The following is a 24,740-nucleotide window of genomic DNA, read 5'->3' as shown; positions in this document are numbered from 1 at the left end:
GAATAAATACAAGCTAGAGCGGCTTTTCTGAGAGTGCCTTCTCTCAATGAACTCAATTTAGTCCTTTATCTTCCTGCCCGAGGCTCAATCAGTTTAATTCATTCAGTTTAATTCACGTCCACTAGCGCCCGTAGAGAAACGATGTCTGTCAACAGAACAGAGATAACAGTGAAAAGTGCTGAGTTCCTGACTGAGCCACTGAACCAACCGTGTGTCTCATCTGGTGCAATTTTGATCAGATCAGATCAGCCTGTTTCCTCCAGGCCAGAGAGGGTCCACCCCAGTACCTCCAGTCATCAGGAACCATCAGGAGTCAGGAAAGGAGAGCCCCTCGGGAGACTAACAGTCATTTTTATAAAATTATTAGATTACAGTGGCCCATCGTTGCCTAATTGGTAAGTTATTATTTGGTTCTGCCCTGGTGTGTGTGTGTATATTTGTGTGTGTGTGTGTGTGTGTGTGTGTGTGTGTGTGTGTGTGTGTGTGTGTGTGTGTGTGTGTGTGTGTGTGTGTGTGCGTGTGTGTGTGCGTGTGTGTGTGTGCATGCATCCATGTGTGTGTGTGCGTGCGTGCGTGCGTGTGTGTGTGCATGGATGTGTGTGTGTGTGCATGTACTTGTCTGTCCTGTGAGGTAGTGGATGAACAGGCAGTGAATAGGGACTCAATAAGCATTAGATAATTGATTACCGGTCCCTGAGCACTGACAGACTGCAGGCTCAGAGTTTAGCCCTCTAATCAATGACCGTTTTAGTACTGGCCTATGCCTGGAAAGGCTAGCACTCATCTGTACACAGTGGATCTTTCACTAACCTCACCTTGGGTACCCCCAGCCAGTTCTACTTTGCTTATCTATTCCTGAACTAGCAAAGCCTGATTCAACTTAACCCATCTTGGTTTTCTTGAAGGTTTTGGAAACATAGGCCTAGTGCTATTCCTCTACACAAATATATACCTTCCTAGTATTGAGTTGCAGCCTCGCTTCATCAGGCTCTACAAGGTGTCGAAAGCGTTCCACAGGGATTCTGGCCCATGTTGACTCTAATGCTTCCAACAGTTGTGTCAAGTTGGCTGAATGTTCTTTGGGTGGTGGACCATTCTTGATACACACGGGAAACTGTTGAGCGTGAAAAACCCAGCAGCGTTGCAGTTCTTGACACACCTACTACCATACCTCGTTCAAAGGCACTTCAATCTTTTGTCTTGCCCATTCACCCTCTGAATGGCACACATACACAATCCATGTCTCAATTTTCTCAAGGCTTAAAAATCCTTCTTTAATAACCTGTCTTCTCCCCTTCATCTACACTGATTTAAGTGGATTTAACTGGTGACATCAATAAGGGATCATAGCTTTCACCTGGATTCACCTGGTCAGTCTATGTCATCAAAATAGTGTTCCTAATATTTTGTCCACTCAGTGTACATGGTTTAAAGAGGATAAGTACAAGTCTACTTTTTGGTTCAGCTGACTTGTTTCTCCTAATGTTGACTACATGTTTTGTTCCATTATGTTTCATTTGTTCTTTAGAACAGTAGGGGCACAACATGGCCAGATACAAAAGCTGCTTTTTCACTGTTTCATTTACAGGTGTTAATACACTGCATTGTTTTTGCTACTGTTACCACAGCTTCCTCATTCCTCACCTTCTATCCTTAACACCTGAAAGAGCTGTCAACAACCCTCAGCTCATCCTGTCTTTTTTAATTAGAAAGTTGTTATAGGTGGTTTTTCACTTCATGGTTTCTCCTGCTGTTACCACAGCTTCCTCATTCCTCACCTTCTATCCTTAGTGTCTGAAAGAGCTTTCAAAACGTCTTACTCTCAGTCCTAGCACTGGAATGGTAGATGTGCAGAAGATGAATGTGCAAGTAGAGATACTGGGGTGCAAAGGAGCAAGATAAATAAATAAATACAGTATGGGGATGAGATAGTTGGATGGGCTGTTTACAGATGGGCTATGTACAGGTGCAGTGATCTGTGAGCTGCTCTGACAGCTGGTGCTTAAAGCTAGTGAGGGAGATATGGGTCTCCAGCTTCAGTGATTTTTGCGGTTTGTTCCAGTCATTGGCAGCAGAGAACTGGAAGGAAAGGCGGCCAAAGGAGGAATTGGCTTTGGCTATCTCTGCAGTAGATTGCAACACCGCCCCCTTTGGCAGTTCTATCTTGTCGGAAAATATTGTAGTTAGGGATGGACATTTCAGGGGTTTTGGTGGTCTTCCTGAGCCAGGATTCAGATACGGCTAGGACATCCGGGTTGACAGAGTGTGCTAGGGCAGTGAATAAAACAAACTTAGGGAGGATGCTTCTAATGTTAACATGCATTAAATCAAGGCTTTTACGGTTACAGAAGTCAACAAATGATAGTGCCTGGGGAATGGAAGTGGAGCTAGGCACTGCAGGGCCTGGATTAACCTCCACATCACCAGAGGAACAGAAGAGGAGTAGAATAAGGGTACGGCTAAAGGCTAAAATAACTGGTCGTCTAGTACGTACAGAACACAGAGTAAAAGGAGCAGATTTCTGCTAGAATAGATTCAAGGCATAATGTACAGACAAAGGTATGGTAGGATGTGGATACAGTGAGGGTAAACCTGTGCTTAGAGTGACACTGAAAGAAATGAAATAAACCTGTGCTTAGAGTGACAAACCAGGTGATGTCACCGCATGTGTGGGAGGTGGAACTAAAGTGTTAAATATGGCGTATTGAGCAGGGCTAGAGGCTCTACAGTGAAATAAGGCAATAAATACTAACCAAAACAGCAATGGACAAGGCTTATTGACGTTAGCGAGAGGCATGCGTAGCCGAGTAATCATAGGAGTCCAGTGAGTGGCTTCAGGCAGCTTGCGGGCCGGGGCTAGCAAGCTAACAGAAGGGCCTTGGAGGGACGTTGCGACGGAAGAATGTCTGTTGTGGCCCCCTCGTGCTATTACGTCAGCAGACGGATCAGCAGGGCTCCGTGTGGTAAACCAGGCCAATTGGCAGAATAGGTATAGAAAGAATTTGCACAGTGGGCCTCTTAAGCTAACAGTCCAATGTGTTCTGGACAGCTAGCAGGCCGCGGCTAGAATGCTAGCGGATGGGATTTCATGGGACGAAGCGACGGTGGAGCCAGTTGAGAAAAACCCCATCGGGTGAATCACGTCGTTAGCCAGGAGTGGCCACTCGAATAGCAGCTAGCTAGCTGCGATGATCCAGGTGAAGAAGGAAAAGGTTTGGAGCTTGCGGTAGGAATCCGGAGATATGGAGAAAAATAAGTCCGATTTGCTCTGGTTTGAGTCGCGCTGTGCAGACTGGCGAGAGTTGTCCATGCTAGAGGTGGCTGATGACCACTAGCAGTGGCTAGCTGACTACTAGCTAGTAGCTAGTTAGCTGGATAGCTTCTGTTGGGGTTCTGGTTCAGGCAACGGTTCAGACGATGGATCAGCAGGGCTCCGTATGGTGGGTATAGTGGCCAAAGAATTTGTCCGATGGGCCTCTTAAGCTAACAGTCCGATGTACTTTAGACAGCTAGCGGGCCGTGGCTAACTAGTAGCCAGTTAGCTGGTAGCCAGTTAGCTGGCTAGCTTTTGATGAGTTGATGAGTTCTTAATTAAGTATAAAAATAGCAGATCCGTACCACATTGGGTGAGGCGGGTTGCAGGAGAGTATATTCAGTCCGTAGATAGAAAGTGATATTAAAATATTAAATATATATACGGGAAAAAAACTATGTTTACAAGGGACAAGGGACAGGAAGGGGCAAGACAAAAACAAGACAAAAACACACGACTGCTATGCCATCTTGGAATAAGATTGACTAACCTTTAACCTCGCCATGTTCCTACTGATGGCATATCTCTCTAGTGTGTGTGTGTGTGTGTGTGTGTGTGTGTGTGTGTGTTAATGAGATGTTCCTACTGATGGCATATCTCTCTAGTGTGTGTGTGTGTGTTAATGAGATGGTTCTACTGAGTACCAGTAGACGTCAGTAGAACTGAACTGAGGACCAAAACCAGACAGCTGTTTTGTTATCTGTGATATCTTTATGCACAGAATCCTGGAAACAGCAGGGAAGATAATGGTTGTGTTAGGATTCCCCCTTAAGTTGATTCACCTATAGAATGTTAATCACCTTCTAGAACCATCCATACTCTAACAACAAACCTGCAAAAACCACAGTTATTTATGTATGGCAGTGTAGTTCTGTATGGACAATAATGTCAATATAACCCTTAATCCCTATATCGTGTGCACAAACCCACAAAAAGTATGGATAACTTGTTGGCGTGTTGTGGCTCGTTGCAGTGTGAAACTCTGGGAATAGCTTCTAGTCTGAACTTTGTGACAGGTGGACTGATGCTGGAGAGTTTGCTGGTCGGGGACAGAAGGCACTGAGCAGCCTGTCTGCTGTCCTAACAATGGGGACCTTCTGACAGCCATGATACAGTTGAAAAAACAATAGACTTCACAATCCTCCTACTGCCTGTGAACAGTGAGTTACCTCATCAACCAGCCATGATAACGTTACCTGAATGGCTTCCTTCTTATTGTTTCCCCAAAGAGGGTAGACTACCCAGTTATCCATGAGTGGCCAAGAACCATTTGTTTTGGTCTTGGTTATGGATGAACGTTTGGAAAACTTGCGGTGTTCGAATAGTCAAATTAATACCTTCCTCTTGATCATTTTTGAACGGTTGTTTTTAAATGTCAACGACAAATTAATGATATTCTCAGCTGCTGCTAATGAGAAGTGTTGAGAAATGAAAGGGTTGATAGGCAGTAGTCTAATGACAGAACAATTTTATAGTTTGGCTTCAATTTAGAAGAAGTCTAATTAGCTAGTTTCAAGTATATTCTGTATGCAGTGAGTGGATGACCATTAAAAAAAAAACGTCACTAATTTGTTAGAAAAAGAAAGAAAAGAAATCGACAACAGCAAGAAAAAGGTAACTGACTAGCCTTTCGCTGATTTGATAATTGGTATTATGGAAGGAGTGTTGCAAGACTGACTTGTCTTCTTCTTAATTGACATATTTACATTTTATTTGGTGGCGTACTGAGAATATAATAAATATAATCTCTCTCTCTCAACAATCACCCACAGGCCAATTACACTGGATTCATGTAATTCACCAGCTTGATGCAGTAATCAGTTATACTCAATCAATCAATCAATCAATCAATTGTTATTCTCCCTCTCTCTTTATCCCACTCTCTCGCTCCCTCTCTTTCTTCTCACTCTTTTTCTCTCTATATCACTCCATCTTATTATCCCTCTCTTCTCTCTCTCCCCCTCTCTCTCTCTCTCTCTCTCTGTCTCTCTTGCATACACAAAATCAATTAAATCAACATTTACTTGTTTCATCTTCACACAATGAACAGGGCTTCCCTGCATGATTAGCTGTGCTAATCTCTATTCGGTACACACTCAGTCAGGGAACAGAGTAGATGCAGAGTATCACATTGGTCTACTCTACCTTTCCATTAGCCATGCCTCAGGCCACTAACCCCCCCCCACCCCAATAAATCCAGTGCCTCAGGTACCCACCACCACTTAAACCTTATCGTCCGAGGAGCAGGAGTGCGACGGGCGGGAGGTGCGAGTGCCTATTAATTTTGCTAACGTTGCCTCTCTCGTCTCGCTGTCCTTTTCAAGGCGTGTGTTTCTCTCTCAGCTCAAGTGGTAATGGATGAGGCTCGTTGGCTATGGTAATGAGGAGCAATATGTGTTGTGGAAAAGGCCACAGAGTTTTCTCTGTGGAGCCATCGAGTCGCATCTCATCTCCAGAAGTGTTGTGCTGCTCGTTGGCTTTGTTTGCCAGTTTGAAACTTTGTTGGTGTATCACTAAAAGCGGCATTAAAAGTTTGGGGAATAACAAACGGAGAGCAGACATCCACCTCCACCTAGTTCAGCTGTGTTAGGGTTAGATGTGTGTAAATACTTCTCTGTTTAAGAGATGTTTGTGTTATCTCAGTCCTGTAAGGGAAAAACAGAGAGTTTGTCATCATGCAGCTCTTCCCATGACCGCCTGCTTCAGAAGGACGATGACCTTTACCTCCGTTTTCTTTTCTCCTCTGTGTTTTATTTTTCACCATAATTCCTGTGTTATGCTTCTTTATGAAAGTTCCTATCTCTCCTCACACTTCTCTCTCCTTTAGAGGTGAATGTTAAGCACTTTCTTATTGAATTTGATGTTTTGCTAATAAATAATAATAAATAATAATAATAAATCATGCAGCACTGGCGGGAGGTAAAGGAGGAGGAGGGATGGAGGGAGAGGAGGAGAGAAAGAGAGGGGGGTGCAGGGAGAGGAGGAGAGAAAGAGAGGGGTAGGCAGGCTAGGCTATGATTCACTACTACTTTGTGCCTTCTTTCAGGGTAATTCCACCATGGACAACTTGAGTGGAAAAATGTCTATTCTACAGCCAATTTGAATGTTTGTTTTGATAAAAATGTCTTATACAGTATGATATGATACTCTCAATATGTTTTTTAATTTATGTTTTACAGTGATCTGTGAAATTCCCCCATTTCAGCCTGAAAAATACATCTTTATTGGATTTCTGTTCAGTGTTGCCATGGGAGCTGTATACCCAAAGATCTCAACTCTGTCAGATGCTCTAGGATAGGGTTTCCCGAACTTGGTCCCGGGGACTCTGCACATTTCGTTTTTTTGGCCCTAGCACTACACAGCTGATTTAAATAATCAACTAATCATCAAGCTTTGATTATTTGAATCAGCTGTGTAGTGCTAGGGTAAAAATAAATACATTTGCACCCCTTGGGGTCCCCGGGACCGAGTTTGGGAAACTCTGTCCTAGGAGGGGAAGAGGAAGGTCGTGCCTCTCCAGAGGATATACTGTGGAGATGTACAACAGCTGATCTAACTGTTTAAAGCCTCACTTTGTACAGTGCCTTGCAAAAGTATTCATCCCCCTTGGTGTATTTCCTATTTTGTTGCGTTACAACCAGTAATTTAAATTGATTTTGTATTTGGATTTCATGTAATGGACATACACAAAATATTCCAAATTGGTGAAGTGAAATAAAAAATGTTTTTTGCTGTAAAGTGGTGCCTGGATATATATTCACCCCCTTTGCTATGAAGCCCCTAAATAATATCTGGTGCAACCAATTAACTTCTAAAGTCCACCAAAGATAACCCTGAAGGAGCTGCAAAGCTTCACAGCGGAGATTGGTGTATCTGTAAATAAGACCACTTTAAGCCGTACACTTCAGAGAGCTGGGCTTTACGGAAAAGTGGCCAGAAAAAAGCCATTGCTTAAAGAAAAAATATAAGCAAACACGTTTGGTGTTCGCCAAAAGGCATGTGGGAGACCCTCCAAACATTTGGAAAAAGGTACTCTGGTCAGATGAGACTAAAATGTAGCTTTTTAGCCATCAAGGAAAACGCTATGTCTGGCACAAACCCAACACCTCTCATCACCCTGAGAACGCTAACCCCAAGGTGAAGCATGGTGGTGGCAGCATCGTGCTGCGGGGATTTTTTTCACTGGTAGGGACTGGGAAACGGGTCAGAATTGAAGGAATGATGGATGGCACTAAAAACAGGGAAATTCTTGAGGGAAACCTTTTTTAGTCTTCCAGAGATTTGAGATTGGGACAGAGGTTCACCTTCCAGCAGGACAATGACCCTAAGCATACTGCTAAAGCAACACTCGAGTGGTTTAAGGGCAAACATTTAAATGTTTTTGAATGGCCTAGTCAAAACCCAGACCTCAATCCAATTGAGAATCTGTGGTATGACTTAAAGATTGCTGTACACCAGCGGAACCCATTCAACTGGAGCTGTTTTGCCTTGAAGAATGGGCAAACATCTCAGTGGCTAGATGTGCCAAGCTTATAGAGACATACCCCAAGAGACTTGCAGCTGTAATTGCTGCAAAAGGTGTCTCTACAAAAAATCGACTTTGGGGGGTGAATATTTATGTACGCTCAAGTGTTCAGTTTTTTTTGGTCTAATTTCTTGTTTGTTTCACAATTAAAAATATTTTGCATCTTCAAAGTGGTAGGCATGTTGTCTAAATCATATGATACAAACCCCCCGAAAATCTATTTTAACTCCAGGTTGTAAGCCAACAAAATAGGAAAAATGCCAAGTGTGGTGAATACTTTCAAACGTGTCACTGTACATACTGTAGGTGTCATATTATGCCATTGTCATTTTTTCTTTAGCCTATATTTAACTAGGCAAGTCAGTTAAGTGCAAATTCCTTTTTTACAATGACGGCCTACCCCGGCCAAAGCCTCTCCTAACCCGGACGACGCTGGGACAATTGTGCGCCGCTTTATGGGACTCCCGATCACGGCTGGTTGTGATATAGCCCAGGATCGAACCAGGGTCTGTAGTGACGCCTCTAGCATGCAGTGCCTTAGACCGCTGCACCACTCGGGAGCCTCTAATAGCAGTGGGAGTACCATGTTATCATAGGATACTTTGCTATTCCACTGTTCTTACATAGGCGTTGTTCATGATATCTAGTCAATTTCATATAAAGTGCAGATACACTTCCTTTGTGGAAACAGAAGCTCTAAATTCACAGAGAGAGATTTATTGAATGATTAACTCTTAACACCAATGCAGCCATGTGTTCATGTTGTTAAATATTCAAATCCTTCCAAAACCAATGTCTGTTTTACCTGGACAATACATTTACATATAGATCAGAGCCACAGCTAGTTCCCGGACAGACACATCGATGCTTTAACACATGACCCCTGACCTTTTGGTTTATTAGTGACACACACTACTGATCCATCCCTTAAAGAAGACACATCACGCTTCATGGACAGTCATATGGTGTGTGTGTGTGTGTGTGTGTGTGTGTGTGTATGTGTGTTTGTGTGTATGCATCTCCTCTTGGTTCTCGAGGAAAGGTCTTTGCCCCCCTGCTAATAATGACAAGTCAGGTGAAAGGGGGTGTCAACGTGCCCCCCCCCATGCACGTACGGGCACACACACACACACACACACACACACACACACACACACACACACACACACACACACACACACACACACACACAGACAGACAGACAGACAGACAGACAGACAGACAGACAGACAGACAGACAGACAGACAGACAGACAGACAGACAGACAGACAGACAGAGACAGACAGAGACAGACAGACAGACAGACAGACAGACAGACAGACAGACAGACAGACAGAACCTTATTCCGCTCTCAGTGTGTCCAGGGGTAATGAGAGCTCAGATGCCTCTCCCTGCGTCACACCAGGAAATTGGAGGCATGATTCTGAATTTATATCAGTATTTAGGAGTGTGAGGCTGTGCTGGACCGAATGCCATTGTTGCATAGTTGATTTATTAAGCCGTGATGCCGGAGAAGGGGTGAGGGGGGGTTGAGTGCGGGGCCAGAGGCGGTTTGGGTGGGTGTTGAGATTACTCTTGAGAACCCCAACGGGAGCTTGGATAGCCATAACAGAGAAGATTGAGAGGCAGCGAGGGGGAGTTGGTGGTCTGATGCCCAGGTTCGCTCTTCAGTACTATTTCCTTTCCCCCGACTACCTAGACATCAACTCTCTCAGTAATTTCCCTCGCAGGCCATAGATGGGATTTATCTCCTAGATGTGTGCTTTGGTATTGAAATCATCCCTGAGAGATTAACGGCATCATCTTCGGTTGGTTTTGGTTCCCTGGTTCTCAGACTCTTTGTTCCTCTGGTTAGTCTCTACTGTTCTCCGTTTTAAAGTACCACTGAAGGAACATGGCTATGGGCCAAATTGCTTTTCTTGCATCTACCAGCATTTTTTTTAATGTTAAGGTTTGCTCATTCAGGGGTTAACGTATGGTTTCCTTTTGAAATAATACTGTAGGAACATCAATGTGGATCTACCGAGGAGGAACTCTGGCTGAAATGAATTACACTCTCTCTGTGTTATTTAACATGGAGACATAGTGTGGACATGTTTGATGTTTCATCAGACCATGGAAGTATATTTCTTTAGGCACGCTGTCATGTTTTGTGTTTAAAAGTGTGTCTGTTTCAGTGATATCGTCTTGCTGATGAACTAAATATGACCTTTTGATGTTCTGTGTGATCACCAGACACCAGACAGCGACTACAATATCCTTATATGTCTTGAGGAAAAGTTTTGTGATCATGAGATGATACTTCATTGTGTACTTGCTGAGAGATTTGCCTCGCATCACAATTGTCTTTTACCACAAAGATAGAAATCACATGATGTAGATGTTCTTGGGAACAATGTGGCAGCTATTGCAGGTTTATTGGGAAATCTTCAGAGATTATTTTTCACAGAGAGAGAGAGAGGGGAGAGGAAGGAGAGACACACAGAGAGAGAGAGAGAGACATCAACCTAAACATCAGCGCCACAGGTAACTTCCACGAAGCTGTGAACGATCGGAGAGACAAGGCAAGAAGGGCATTCTATGCCATCAAAAGGGACATAAAATTCGACATACCAATTAGGATCTGGCAAAAAATACTTGAATCAGTTATAGAACACATTGCCCTTTATGGTTGTGAGGTCTGGGGTCCGCTCACTAACCAAGAATTCACAAAATGGGTCAAACACCAAACACAGGAATGACAAAACACTAAGGTCTTGTTAGTATATAATGTCTGTTTTCTGAGAGTACTGTAACTCATATAACCGAGAGTACTGTAACTCATATAACTGGGAGTACTGTAACTCATATAACCGAGAGTACTGTAACTCATATAACCGAGAGTACTGTAACTCATATAACTGAGTACTGTAACTCATATAACTGGGAGTACTGTAACTCATATAACTGAGTACTGTAACTCATATAACTGAGAGTACTGTAACTCATATAACTGAGTACTGTAACTCATATAACTGAGTACTGTAACTCATATAACTGGGAGTACTGTAACTCATATAACCGAGAGTACTGTAACTCATATAACCGAGAGTACTGTAACTCATATAACTGAGTACTGTAACTCATATAACTGGGAGTACTGTAACTCATATAACTGAGTACTGTAACATATAACTGAGAGTACTGTAACTCATATAACTGAGTACTGTAACTCATATAACTGAGTACTGTAACTCATATAACTGAGAGTACTGTAACTCATAACTGAGTACTGTAACTCATATAACCAAAAGTACTGTAACTCATATAACTGAGAGTACTGTAACTCATATAACTGAGAGTACTGTAACTCATATAACTGAGAGTACTGTAACTCATATAACTGAGAGTACTGTAACTCATATAACAGAGTACTGTAACTCATATAACAGAGAGTACTGTAACTCATATAACTGAGAGTACTGTAACTCATATAACTGAGAGTACTGTAACTCATATAACTGAGAGTACTGTAACTCATATAACTGAGAGTACAGTAACTCATATAACTGAGAGTACTGTAACTCATATAACCGAGAGTGTAACTCATATAGAGATGCAGTAGAGAAGTCTTCTGTCATAGCAGAACATTGACTATAGATCAGTATGGGGAATGATGCCTCACCGTCAGTCTCCATATAACCTCTCTTCAACCTTTATTAAAGCAGCATGAAGGTGTCAGTGAAAGACTGATAATATACCCAAAAACAATTTGCATAAAAACAACAGGACTCTTCTTTCTCCATATGGGCCCGGTGAAAGCATCTGAATATTTATTGTTACTGATGTTAGTGAGACCTAGTCAAATACTTTATCTGGACTTTATTGAGTTTGCTTGACACAATGGAACCAATAAAATGTGTATATAATATATATATATACATACAGTATATACAGTATATATATATATATATATATATATATATATATATATATATATATATATATATACAGTGCCTTCAGAAAGTATTATTTTTCTAAATTTTGTTGCGTTACAGATTTTGTGTCTCTGCCCTACACACATAGTACCCAATAATGTCTAAGTTTACACAATTAATTAAAAATTAAACGCTGAAATGTCTTGAGTCAAGAAGATTTCAACCAGTCACATAATAAGTTGCATGAACTCACTATGTGTGCAGTAATAGTGTTTAACATGATTTCTGAATGACTACCTCATCTCTGTACCCCACACATACAATTATCTGAGAGATCCTTCAGTCGAGATGTGAATTTCAAACACAGATTCAACCACAAAAACCAGGGAGGTTTTCCAATGCCTCACAAAGAAGGGCACCTATTGGTAGATGGGTAAAACAAAGCAGACATTCAATATCCTTTTGAGCACGGTGAAGTTATTAATTACACTTTTGGAAGGTATATCAATACACCCAGTCACTACAAAGATACAAGCGTCCTTCCTATCTCAGTTGCCTGAGAGGAAGGAAATCAGGGATTTTACCATGAGGCCAATGGTGACTAAAACTTTTACAGAGTTTAATGGCTGTGATAGGAGAAAACTGAGGATGGATCAACAACATTGCAGTTACTACACAATACTAACCTAAATGACAAAGTGAAAAGAAGGAAGCCTGTACAGAATAAAAATATTACAAAACATGCATCCTGTTTGCAATAAGGCACTAAAGTAAAACTGAAAAAAAGATTGGGTAAGAAATTAACTTTAATTCCTGAATACAAAGCATTATGTTTTGGGAAAATCCAACACAATGCATCAGTGAATACCACTCTTCATATTTTCAAGCATGGTTGTGCCTGCATCATGTTATGGGTATGCTCGTCATCGGCAAGTACTACAGAGTTTTTTTTCCAACACTCTACTCAGCAAATTGGATGCAGTCTATCACAGTGCCATCTGTTTTGTCACCAAAACCCCATATGCTACCCACCACTGCGACCTGTATGCTCTTGTTGGCTGGCCATCGCTTCATACTTGTCGCCAAACCCACTGGCTCAGGTCATCTACAAGTCTCTGCTAGGTAAAGCCCCGCCTTATCTCAGCTCACTGGTCACCATAGCAGCACCCACTCGTAGCACACGCTCCAGCAGGTATATCTCACTGGTCACCCCCAAAGCCAATTCCTCCTTTGGCCGCCTTTCCTTCCAGTTCTCTGCTGCCAATGACTGGAACAAACTGCAAAAATCACTGAAGCTGGAGACCCATATCTCCCTCACTAGCTTTAAGCACCAGCTGTCAGAGCAGCTCGCAGATCACTGCACCTGTACATAGCCCATCTGTAAATAGCCCATCCAACTATCTCATCCCCATACTGTATTTATTTATCTTGCTCCGTTGCAACCCAGTATCTCTACTTGCACATTAATCTTCTGCACATCTACCATTCCAGTGTCTAATTGCTATATTGTAATTACTTCGCCACCATGGCCTATTTATTGCCTTAACTCCCTTATCTTACCTCATTTGCACTCACTGTATATACAGTGGGGCAAAAAAGTATTTAGTCAGCCACCAATTGTGCAAGTTCTCCCACTTAAAAAGGTGAGAGAGGCCTGTAATTTTCATCATAGGTACACTTCAACTATGACAGACAAAAGGAGAAAAAAAATCCAGAAAATCACATTGTAGGATTTTTTATGAATTTATCTGCAAATTATGGTGGAACATAAGTATTTGGTCACCTACAAACAAGCAAGATTTCTGAATCTCACAGACCTGTAACTTCTTCTTTAAGAGGCTCCTCTGTCCTCCACTCATTACCTGTATTAATGGCACCTGTTTGAACTTGTTATCAGTATAAAAGACACCTGTCCACAACCTCAAACAGTCACACTCCAAACTCCACTATGGCCAAGACCAAAGAGCTGTCAAAGGACACCAGAAACAAAATTGTAGACCTGCACCAGGCTGGGAAGACTGAATTTGCAATAGGTAAGCAGCTTGGTTTGAAGAAATCAACTGTGGGAGCAATTATAAGGAAATGGAAGACATACAAGACCACTTACAATCTCCCTCGATCTGGGGCTCCACGCAAGATCTCACCCCATGGGGCCAAAATGATCACAAGAACGGTGAGCTAAAATCCCAGAACCACACGGGGGGTGAATGACCTGGTGAATGACCTGCAGAGAGCTGGGACCACAGTAACAAAGCCTACCATCAGTAACACACTACGCCGCCAGGGACTCAAATCCTGCAGTGCCAGACGCGTCCCCCTGCTTAAGCCAGTACATGTCCAGGCCCGTCTGAAGTTTGCTAGAGAGCATTTGGATGATCCAGAAGAAGATTGGGAGAATGTCATATGGTCAGATGAAACCAAAATGTAACTTTTTGGTAAAAACTCAACTCGTCGTGTTTGGAGGACAAAGAATGCTGAGTTGCATCCAAAGAACACCATACCTACTGTGAAGCATGGGGGTGGAAACATCATGCTTTGGGGCTGTTTTTCTGCAAAGGGACCAGGATGACTGATCCGTGTAAAGGAAAGAATGAATGGGGCCATGTATCGTGAGATTTTGAGTGAAAACCTCCTTCCATCAGCAAGGGCATTGATGATAAAATGTGGCTGGGTCTTTCAGCATGACAATGATCCCAAACACACCGCCCGGGCAACGAAGGAGTGGATTCGTAAGAAGCATTTCAAGGTCCTGGAGTGGCCTAGCCAATCTCCAGATCTCAACCCCATAGAAAATCTTTGGAGGGAGTTGAAAGTCCGTGTTGCCCAGCAACAGCCCCAAAACATCACTGCTCTAGAGGAGATCTGCATGGAGGAATGGGCCAAAATACCAGCAACAGTGTGTGAAAACCTTGTGAAGACTTACAGAAAACGTTTGACCTCTGTCATTGCCAACAAAGGGTATATAACAAAGTGTTGAGATAAACTTTTGTTTTTGACCAAATACTTTTTTTCCACCATAATTTGCAAATAAATTCATAGAAAATCCTACAATGTGATTTTCTGTATTTTTTTTTCTCATTTTGTCTGTCATAGTTGAAGTGTACAGGCCTCTCTCATCTTTTTAAGTGGGAGAACTTGCACAATTGGTGGCTGACTAAATATTTTTTTGCCCCACTGTAGATGTTTATTTTTTCTACTGTATTATTGACTCTATGTTTGTTTATTCCATGTTTAACTCTGTGTTGTTGTATGTGTCGAACTGCTGTGCTTTATCTTGGCCAGGTCGCAGTTGCAAATGATAACTTGTTCTCAACTAGCCTACCTGGTTAAATAAAGGTGAAATACATTTTTTATTTTTTAAATGTTATGACTTTTGTTATGACACTCCTGAACCTGTGACCAGAAACCAGCTGCAAGGGGGCAATACCATAAAGTAGATGATCCATCTCTTCACAGCAAATTCTGCATAGCTGACATGGTTGTATGCCCCATATACTGTATATATAACATTTTGTTGGTAGCAAGAATTTTGTAAAATAATTTTCATTTAAAAACTCAAATTGTTGAATCAGGTGCCATGGGATCGGAACGTCAAAGATGTCTTCTCAGCATTTGTGTAACCTGTTTGAAGTAGCTGTCATCAAATGGAACTGGTATTTTTTTTTATTTATGAAAATGTTGATGTTCTTTAAAAAATAAAAAATAAAAACATTTGGTCTTTAATATAGGGCAGACAAAGAAGTTCCTTACCTTCTCCACCTTCCACTTGCCTTCTCCATTTCTGTGGTAATGCTACAATCAATTGGTTATAAGTTTGTATTGAGCAAACATTCCCATATATTTTAGATAGCTGCATGTGTGACGTAACACCACCATTCATATTCATTATATAATTAATAAAAATAATGATTTTTATTTTTTTTATATGTTTTTTTTATCAATTAGTGTATTTGAGTGTAATTAACCAGAATTGTTTTTTATTTTCTTGAGGCTGAAATGTAAATTGTAATCGTTTGCTTGGTTGAGAAAGGGCGATGCTTTGAACTAGGTTTAATTTTAAATTAACTGAAAATAAGAGGTCGTAATCTGCATGAAGGTAAAAAGCGATTTTGTAATGAAGGATGAGCCTGCCTTAAAAATCGACTGGAGAACCATTTTGGGCTTAAGTATAACTTTTAGTGAGAGGTTCAATGCTTGAATATTTAATTATTTCAGCCCCCAAACTCATATTCATTATATAAATAGGCATGTTTAATTTTGTCTGGCTTACCATTCCAAATTCATTTGAATAATATTGCTCATATAATTATGAAACGAGTCATCTGGAGTAATCAGGGCCATAAGTAAGTACGTAAACTGTGATATGACTGATGAGTTAATCAGTGTGATTTTTCCATAAATAGACAGGTACCTCTCCATGGTTGCAAGATCTTGTTTATTTTGGCAAACTTTCTATTGAAATTAGTCTTGGTAAGTTATTTTATATCTTTAGGGATAATATAATTTTATAACTACAGGGTAATGTCATAATAATTTAGTCCAGAGAGGCGAGAGAAATGATCTAGATCGTCAATGAGACTACACCGTTATCCAGGACTTGTGAAAAACTTGTCTTCGGCATACGTTGGCACTTTTGTTTTTAGGCCGTGGATTTCCTAACCCTTGATCTTATTCTTGATCTGATCTTAAGAGAGAGCATTTCAATGGCCATAACAAATACATTTGGAGATAATGGACATCCTTGTTTATCCAATAGAATCATAAGTGCAAACCCTGCCTATCTTGTACTTCAGGCACGCTAGAGCAAACACTTAAAGTATTTGTTAGGGTTCAAATAGTATCTGAACCCAGCTCTGAGGTTGGTTAGTACAGAGGTATGCAGATGGAATCTCTGCAGTGCTTTTTAGGAGAAGGACACAATAGTTAATGAACCAACAGTACAGGCTGTAGTTCTTCAGTGGAAATGATTCCCGCAGGTTGTGATGATTCCAACGTAGAGATGGGAACCTGTGGAATAGTCATGACGTTCGCTTTTCACTTCCTTTCATTTGATTTATCCGCAAAGGATGTGTTTGTTTGAAGTGTTGCATTTCTCTCTGCGGTCTTACGGCGGATCAAATGAGGATTCCTTCAGTCCATATCAACGTAATTGGGGTGTGTGTGTGTGTGTGTGTGTGCTTGCATGTGTGTTCCTATTTGCTCTTCTGTGTAATGTCCACACCAGATAGTGGTGTTTCCCTGCTCCCTCCAGCAATCCTGATGTCTTGCCAAGAAAGGGAGTTGAGCCTTTAAAGAAAATCAAAGTGTTTTTAGGTTGCATCAGGTTTTCAGCTCTATAAACACAGTCACGACACTGGGCAATGGGATTCTGGTTCAACTAACTTTATACATTGTAGAATGTACAAATAACAAGGCTATGAACTTCAGACCCCGAACATCAATCTACAGTGACAGTGTGTGTGTCCCATTATTCATAATAACATAAAATATACTGTACCTTACTAGCGTGCAACTTAGAGTTTACTCATGCTAGTATGAAATCTATAACATGGATATTGCAACCCCCACATAGAATATGTTGACTCTCACCTCAAGGATTTCCCTGGCTGAAGGTATGATGGCATACTTACCAGTACTAGTGTGCTTATTGAGCTAGGTAGGGTACACTTAAGCCCTACTTAGTCCAAGGACCACTCATCATATGGAAAGGATCCATATAATGGATACTGGTGTTGACTCCCACAGTAGAGAATTCCCTTTCTGACAGTATGTTGAAATATGACAGTAGCCTTATGTTCCATGTCCCCCCCCCCCCAGGACTGAACAGACTGCCATGCTGCTGATTTCAGCAATCGTGGTATAATTATTCACACTCTAATGACATCTTACTTGACACCTGTCATCCTCCATCCTCTCAATTCAATTCAAGGGGCTTTATTGGCATGGGGAACATATGTTAACATTGTCAAAGCAAGTGAGGTAGATAATATACAAAGTGAAATAAACAATAATTATGAACAGTAAATATTACACTCACAGAAGTTCCAAAATAATAAAGACATTACAAATGTCATATTATGTTTATATATATACAGTGTTGTAACGATGTTAAAGTACAAAAGGGAAAATAAATAAGCATAAATATGGGTTGTATTTACAATGGTGTTTGTTCTTCACTGGTTGCCCTTTTCTCGTGGCAACAGGTCACAAATCTTGCTGCTGTGATGTTACACTGTGGAATTTCACCCAATAGATATGGGAGTTTATCAAAATTGGGTTTGTTTTTGAATTCTTTGTGGATCTGTGTAATCTGAGGGAAATATGTGTCTCTAATACGGTCATACATTGGGCAGGAGGTTAGGAAGTGCAGCTCAGTTTCCACCTCATTTTGTGGGCAGCGTGAACATAGCCTGTCTTCTCTTGAGTGCCATGTCTGCCTACGGCGGCCTTTCTCAATAGCAAGGCTATGCTCACTGAGTCTGTACATAGTCAAAGCTTTCCTTAAGTTTGTGTCAGGGACAGTAGTCAGGTATTCTGCCACTGTGTATTCTCTGTTTAGGGCCAACTAGCATTCTAGTTTGCTCTGTTTTTTTGTTAATTCTTTCCAATGTGTCAAGTAATTATCTTTTTTGTTTTCTCATGATTTGGTTGGGTCTAATTGTGCTGCTGTCCTATGGTTCTGTGGGGTCTCTTTGTGTTTGTGAACAGAGCCCCAGGACCACCTTGCTTAGGGGACTCTTCTCCAGGTTCATCTCTCTGTAGGTGATGGCTTTGTTATGGAAGGTTTGGGAATCGCTTCCTTTTAGGTGGTTGAAGAATTTAAAGGCTCTTTTCTGGATTTTGATAATTAGCGGGTATTGGCCAAATTCTGCTCTGCATGCAGTATTTGGTGTTTTAGGTTGTACACTGAGGATATTTTTGCAGAATTATGCATGCATAGTCTCAATTTGGTGTTTGTCCCATTTTGTGAATTCTTGGTTTGGTGAGCGGACCCCAGACCTCACAACCATAAAGGGCAATGGGTTCTATAACTGATTCAAGTATTTTTTGCCACATCCTAATTAGTATATCACATTTTATGTCCCATTTGATGGCATAGAATGCCCTTCTTGCCTTGTCTCTGTCTGTCTGTCTGTCTGTCTGTCCGGCCGTCTGTCTGTCTGTCTGTCTGTCCGTCCGTCTGTCTGTCTGTCTGTCTTTCTCTCTCACTCTCTCTCATTCTTTCTGTCCACACATAGGCAGAGATAAATGGGCCAAATGAGATTTTAATGCATAATGTGGTTTTAGCGTTATTGCCGACAAAGGCTTTAGTGAGAAAGTGATAACCTGCAGGCAGCTTCTTTATTGCAGAAGAGAGAGATTGCGACAATGTGTCAGAGGACCTTAAAAGGTCTAATTGTGTGACTGAGGATATGTCCTGCAGGCTTATACTAACTGACTGCAGTCTCACTCTGCCTGCCTGGGACACTGTGTCTCTGTCTGTCTGTTTCTCTATCTCTGCCTCCCTGGGACACTGTGTCTCTGTCTGTCTGTTTCTCTATCTCTGCCTCCCTGGGACACTGTGTCTCTGTCTGTCTGTTTCTCTATCTCTGCCTCCCTGGGACACTGTGTCTCTGTCTGTCTGTTTCTCTATCTCTGCCTCCCTGGGACACTGTGTCTCTGTCTGTCTGTTTCTGTTTATCTGCCTGCCTGGGACACTGTGTCTCTGTCTGTCTGTTTCTGTTTCTCTGCCTCCCTGGGACACTGTGTCTCTGTCTGTCTGTTTCTGTTTCTCTGCCTGCCTGGGACACTGTGTCTCTGTCTGTCTGTTTCTGTCTGTCTCTCTCTCTCTCTGTGTCTGTCACTGTTTCTCTGTCTGTCTGTCTGTCTGTCTGTCTGTCTGTCTGTCTGTCTGTCTGTCTGTCTGTCTGTCTGTCTGTCTGTCTGTCTGTCTGTCTGTCTGTCTGTCTGTCTGTCTGTCTGTCTGTCTGTCACTGTCTATCACTGTCTGTCTGTCTCTCTCTGTCTATCACTGTCTGCCTGTCTGTCTCTCTCTGTCTATCTCTGTCTGTCTGCCTCTGTATATCACTGTCTCACTCTCTCTGTGTCTATCACTGTTTCTCTATCTATGTCTGTCTGTCTGTCTGTCTGTCTGTCTGTCTGTCTGTCTGTCTGTCTGTCTGTCTGTCTGTCTGTCTGTCTGTCTGTCTGCCTCTGTATATCACTGTCTGTCTCTCGCTCTCTCTCTGTCTGTCTGTCTGTCTGTCTGTCTGTCTGTCTGTCTGTCTGTCTGTCTGTCTGTCTGTCTGTCTGTCTATCACTGTCTGTCTCTCTCTGTCTGTCTGCCTCTGTCTGCCTCATCTGTCTCTGTCTATCTCTGTCTGCCTCTGTCTGTCTCTTTCTGCCCCTGTCTGCCTCTGTCTTTTTCCGTCTGTCTCTGTCTGTCTTTGTCTGTCTCATTCTCAATTCAATTCAAACGACTTTATTGACATGGGAAACATATGTTTATATTGCCAAAGCAAGAGAAATTTGTCATTAACAAAAGTGAACTAAACAATAAAATTACAGTAAATATTACACTCACAAAAGTTCCAAAGGAATAGAGACATTTCAAATGTCATATTATGGCTATATAGAAGTGTTGTAACGATGTGAAAATAGTTAAAGTACATTTGGTTGGGTCTAACTGTGTTGCTTTCCTGGGGTTCTGTGGGGTCTGTTTGTGTTTGTGAACAGAGCCCCAGGACCAGCTTGCTTAGGGGACTCTTCTCCAGGTTCATCTTTCTGTAGTTGGTAACTTTGTTATCGAAGGTTTGGGAATCGCTTCCTTTTAGGTGGTTGTAGAATTTAACAGCTCTTTTCTGGATTTTGATAATTAGCGGGTATTGTCCTTATTCTGCTCTGCATGCAGTATTTGGTGTTTTACTTTGAACACTGAGGATATTTTTGCATTTTGCATTTTTTTCCCATTTTGTGAAATCTTGGTTGGTGAGTGGACCCCAGACCTCACAACCATAAAGGGCAATAGGTTCTATAACTGATTTCAAGTATTTTTTAGCCAGATCCTAATTGGTATGTCAAATTTTATGTTCATTTTGATGGCGTAGAAGGCCCTTCTTGCCTTGTCTCTCAGATTGTTCACAGCTCTGTGGAAGTTACCTGTGGCGCTGATGTTTAGGCTGAGCTATGTATTGTTTTTTGTGTGCTGTAAGTGGACGGTGTCAAGATGGAATTTGTATTTGTGGTCCTGGTGACTGGAATTTTTTGGAACACCATTATTTTTCGTCTTACTGAGATTTACTGCCAGGGCCCAGGTCTGGCAGAATCTGTTCAGAAGATCTAAGTGCTGCTGTAGGCCCTCCTTGGTTGGGGACAGAAGCACCAGATCATCAGCAAACAGCAGACATTTGACTTCAGATTCTAGTAGGGTGAAGCTGGGTGCTGCAGACTGTTCAAGTGCCCTCACCAATTCGTTGATATATGTGTTGAAGAGGGTGGTGCTCAGGCTGCATCCCTGTCTCACCCCACGGCCCTGTGGAAAGAAATGTATGTGTTTTTTTGCCAATTTTAGCCGCACATTTGTTGTTTGTGTAAATGGATTTTATAATGTTGTAGGTTTTTCCCCCAACACCACTTTTCATCAATTTGTATAGCAGACCCTCATGCCAAATTGAGTCAAAAGCTTTTTTGAAATCAACAAAGTATGAGAAAACTTTGCCTTTATTCTAGTTTGTTCGTGAATTAGTATGTTTAGGGTGAATAGGTGGTCTGTCGTATGGTAATTTGGTTAAAAAAAACATTTGACATTTGGTCAGTACATTGTTTTCACTGAGGAAATGTACGAGTCTTACTGTTAATGATATTGCAGAGGATTTTCCCAAGGTTACTGTTTACACATATCCCACGGAAGTTATTGGGGTCAAATTTGTCTCCACTTTTGTGGATTGGGGTGATCAGTCCTTGGTTCCAAATATTGGGGTAGATGACAGCGCTAAGGATGATGTTAAAGAGTTTTAGTATAGCCAATTGGAATTTGTGGTCTGTATATTTTATAATTTCATTTAGGACACCATCAACACCACATGCCTTTTTGGGTTGGAGGGTTTGTATTTTGTGCTGTAGTTCATTCAATGTAATTGGAGAATCCAGTGGGTTCTGATAGTCTTTAATAGCTGATTCTAAGATGTGTAATTGATCATGTATATGTTTTTGCTGTTTGTTCTTTGTTACAGAGCTAAAGGGATTGGAGAAGTGGTTTATTCACACATCTCCGTTTTGGATAGATAACTCTCTGTGTTGTTGTTTGTTTAGTGTGTTCTAATTTTCTCAGAAGTGGTTAGATTGTATGGATTCTTCAATTACATTGAGCTGGTTTCTGAAGTGTTCCTTCTTTTTCCCATAGTGTATTTCTGTATCATGTTAGTGATTTGCCATAGTGAAGGTGTACTGTAGGCTCAGGTTTTCTGGGTCTCTATGTTTTTGTTTGGACAGGTTTCTCAATTTCTTTGTTATGTTTTTGCATTCTTCATCAAATAGTTTGTCATTCTTGTTAACTTTCTTAGGTTGTCTGCTTGAAAATTTTAGATTTGATAGGGAAGGTTAAATATACTGTTTAGGTTTTCTACTGCCAAGTTTACACCTTCACTATTACAGTGGAACATTTTGTCCAGGAATTTGTCTGAAAGGGATTGAATTTGTTGTTGCCTAATTGTTTTTTGAATACACTACTTTTCTTCCATCTATAGTGTTTCTTAATATTATTCAGTTCCTTTGGCTTTGATGCCTCATGATTGAGTATGTCTCTGTTCAAGTAGACTGTGATTTTGCTGTGATCTGATAGGGGTGTCAGTGGGATGACTGTAAATGCTCTGAGAGACTCTGTGTTGAGGTCAGTGATAAAGTAGTCTACAGTACTACTACCAAGGGATGAGCTGTAGGTGTACCTACCGTAAGAGTCTCCTCGAAGCCTACCATTGACTATGCACAGACCCAGCGTGTGACAGAGCTGTAGATGTACCTACCGTAAGAGTCTCCTCGAAGCCTACCATTGACTATGCACAGACCCAGTGTGTGACAGAGCTATAGGTGTACCTACCGTAAGAGTCTCCTCGAAGCCTACCATTGTCTAAGCACAGACCCAGCGTGTGACAGAGCTGTAGATGTACCTACCGTAAGAGTCTCCTCGAAGCCTACCATTGACTATGCACAGACCCAGCGTGTGACAGAGTTGCAGGAGTTGTGACCTGTTTTTGTTGGTTGTTTTGTCATAGTTGTGTCTAGGGGGGCATATTTGGGAGGGAATGTTGTCACCTCCAGGTAGGTGTTTGTCCCCTTGTCCCCCTGTGTGCTGAGGGTGGCATTCACCACAGACTAGGACTATGCCCCAAGGCCTGGAAATGGTTGATCTTCCCCTCTAGGATGGAGAAGCTGCCATGGTTAAAGTATGGGAATTCTATTGGGGGGGATATAGGTAGCAAACATGAGGAGATAATTTCCTTATTAATTTCAAGCCAGATGTCAAATGTTTCTGTTCTAACTAATTGAATAGAAGGGATTAGTTCTAATCTATAACAAATTAGCATACCCCTTGAGTCCCTTCCCTGTTTCACACCTGGTAGTTTGATGGATGGGACTACCAGCTCTCTGTAACCTAGTGAGTAACCAGGGGTCCGTCTTCTCTATACCATGTTTCTTGTAAGATGTCAACGTCTGTATTTCTGATTTCTTTGATGAAGTCTTGGTTCCTGCTCTTTAGGCCAAATGCAGATGACCTCTGACCTTGTATATTCCAGGATGAGATAGTAAATGCTTTGTGTTCCATCGTGTCTAGTGTTGTTTTCTTGTGGCTCGGACCATTACGGTAGGTGTGAGCAGAGCATGTTGTGCATCAAATTACATACCACTTAGGTCGCAGGATGGACCTTGAGCGGGTGTATTAGTGGGGGTTGGGCCGGTGTAGAGGCAGGGTGCATGGGGGGGGGGAGCATAAGACTGATCTGGGGAGGCTTATATAGGGTGTGGCTAGGGTTTGTTTGGGGAGGCGTCGACTCTCTCAATTCAATTTAAATTAAATTAATTTATATTTTTCTCTCTCTCTCTCTCTCTCTCTCTCTCTCTCTCTCTCTCTCTCTCTCTCTCTCTGTCTCTCTCTGTGCACTCCACTCTGTCTCTTTCACTCTGTCTCTGTTTCTCTCTCTCTCTATCTCACACTCAGGCTTCAGGGAGAATGATGATATGACGTCTCAGGATATTTGACGTCTGAAGTGATTTGAGTTTGCCGTTTTCAAAGTAGAAAATGGGGGGGGGGGGACTAACCCTAGCCATGTTATACTGTATCTTTCAACAGTTTTATAACTGTAGTTGTATAAGAAGTTGTATTATAAGAGCTTTTTAACGTTTGGACCTACCCATTCAAGAGTTTTTCTTATTTTGTACTATTTTGTACAATTTTCTGCATTGTAGAATGTGGTAACAAAAACGTGTTAATCAAGTCAAAATGTGTTTTATATTTTAGATTCTTCAAAGTAGCCACCCTTTGCCTTGATGACAACACTGCAAATCCACCATTCCAGTGTTTTACTTGCTATATTGTATTTACTTCGCCACAATGGCCTTTTTTTCCAGTGTTTTACTTGCTATATTGTATTTACTTCGCCACATTGCCTTTACCTCCCTTATCTCACCTCATTTGCTCACATCATAAATAGACATATTTTTCTACTGTATTATTGACTGTATGTTTGTTTTACTCCATGTGTAACTCTGTGTTGTTGTATGTGTCGAACTGCTACCTGGTTAAATAAAGGTGAAATAAATAAATACAAATTTCATCCCAAACCATCTCAACCTGGTTGAGGTCGGGTGATTGTGGAGGCCAGGTCATCTGATGCAGCAACTCCATCACCATCCTTATTGGTCAAATAGCCCTTACACAACCTGGAGGTGTGTTTTGGGTCATTGTCCTGTTGAAAAACAAATGATAGTCCCAAACCAGATGGGATGGCG

At 41.6% G+C, this 24,740-nt stretch overlaps 1 protein-coding gene across 4 annotated transcripts in view; it reads left to right on the top strand.

Annotated features, from left to right (window-relative positions):
* Nucleotides 1–24,740, top strand: part of LOC110535114 (kinase suppressor of Ras 2) — a 128,045-nt gene that overhangs the window by 39,505 nt on the left and 63,800 nt on the right. The gene's annotated exons all lie outside the window — the stretch shown is intronic.

Source organism: Oncorhynchus mykiss, chromosome 11 (genome assembly GCF_013265735.2).
Source record: "Oncorhynchus mykiss isolate Arlee chromosome 11, USDA_OmykA_1.1, whole genome shotgun sequence".
NCBI classification, from domain to species: domain Eukaryota; kingdom Metazoa; phylum Chordata; class Actinopteri; order Salmoniformes; family Salmonidae; genus Oncorhynchus; species Oncorhynchus mykiss.
The sequence above is the reverse complement of the archived record's forward strand: the minus strand, read 5'-3'. Positions and strand labels throughout refer to the sequence as shown.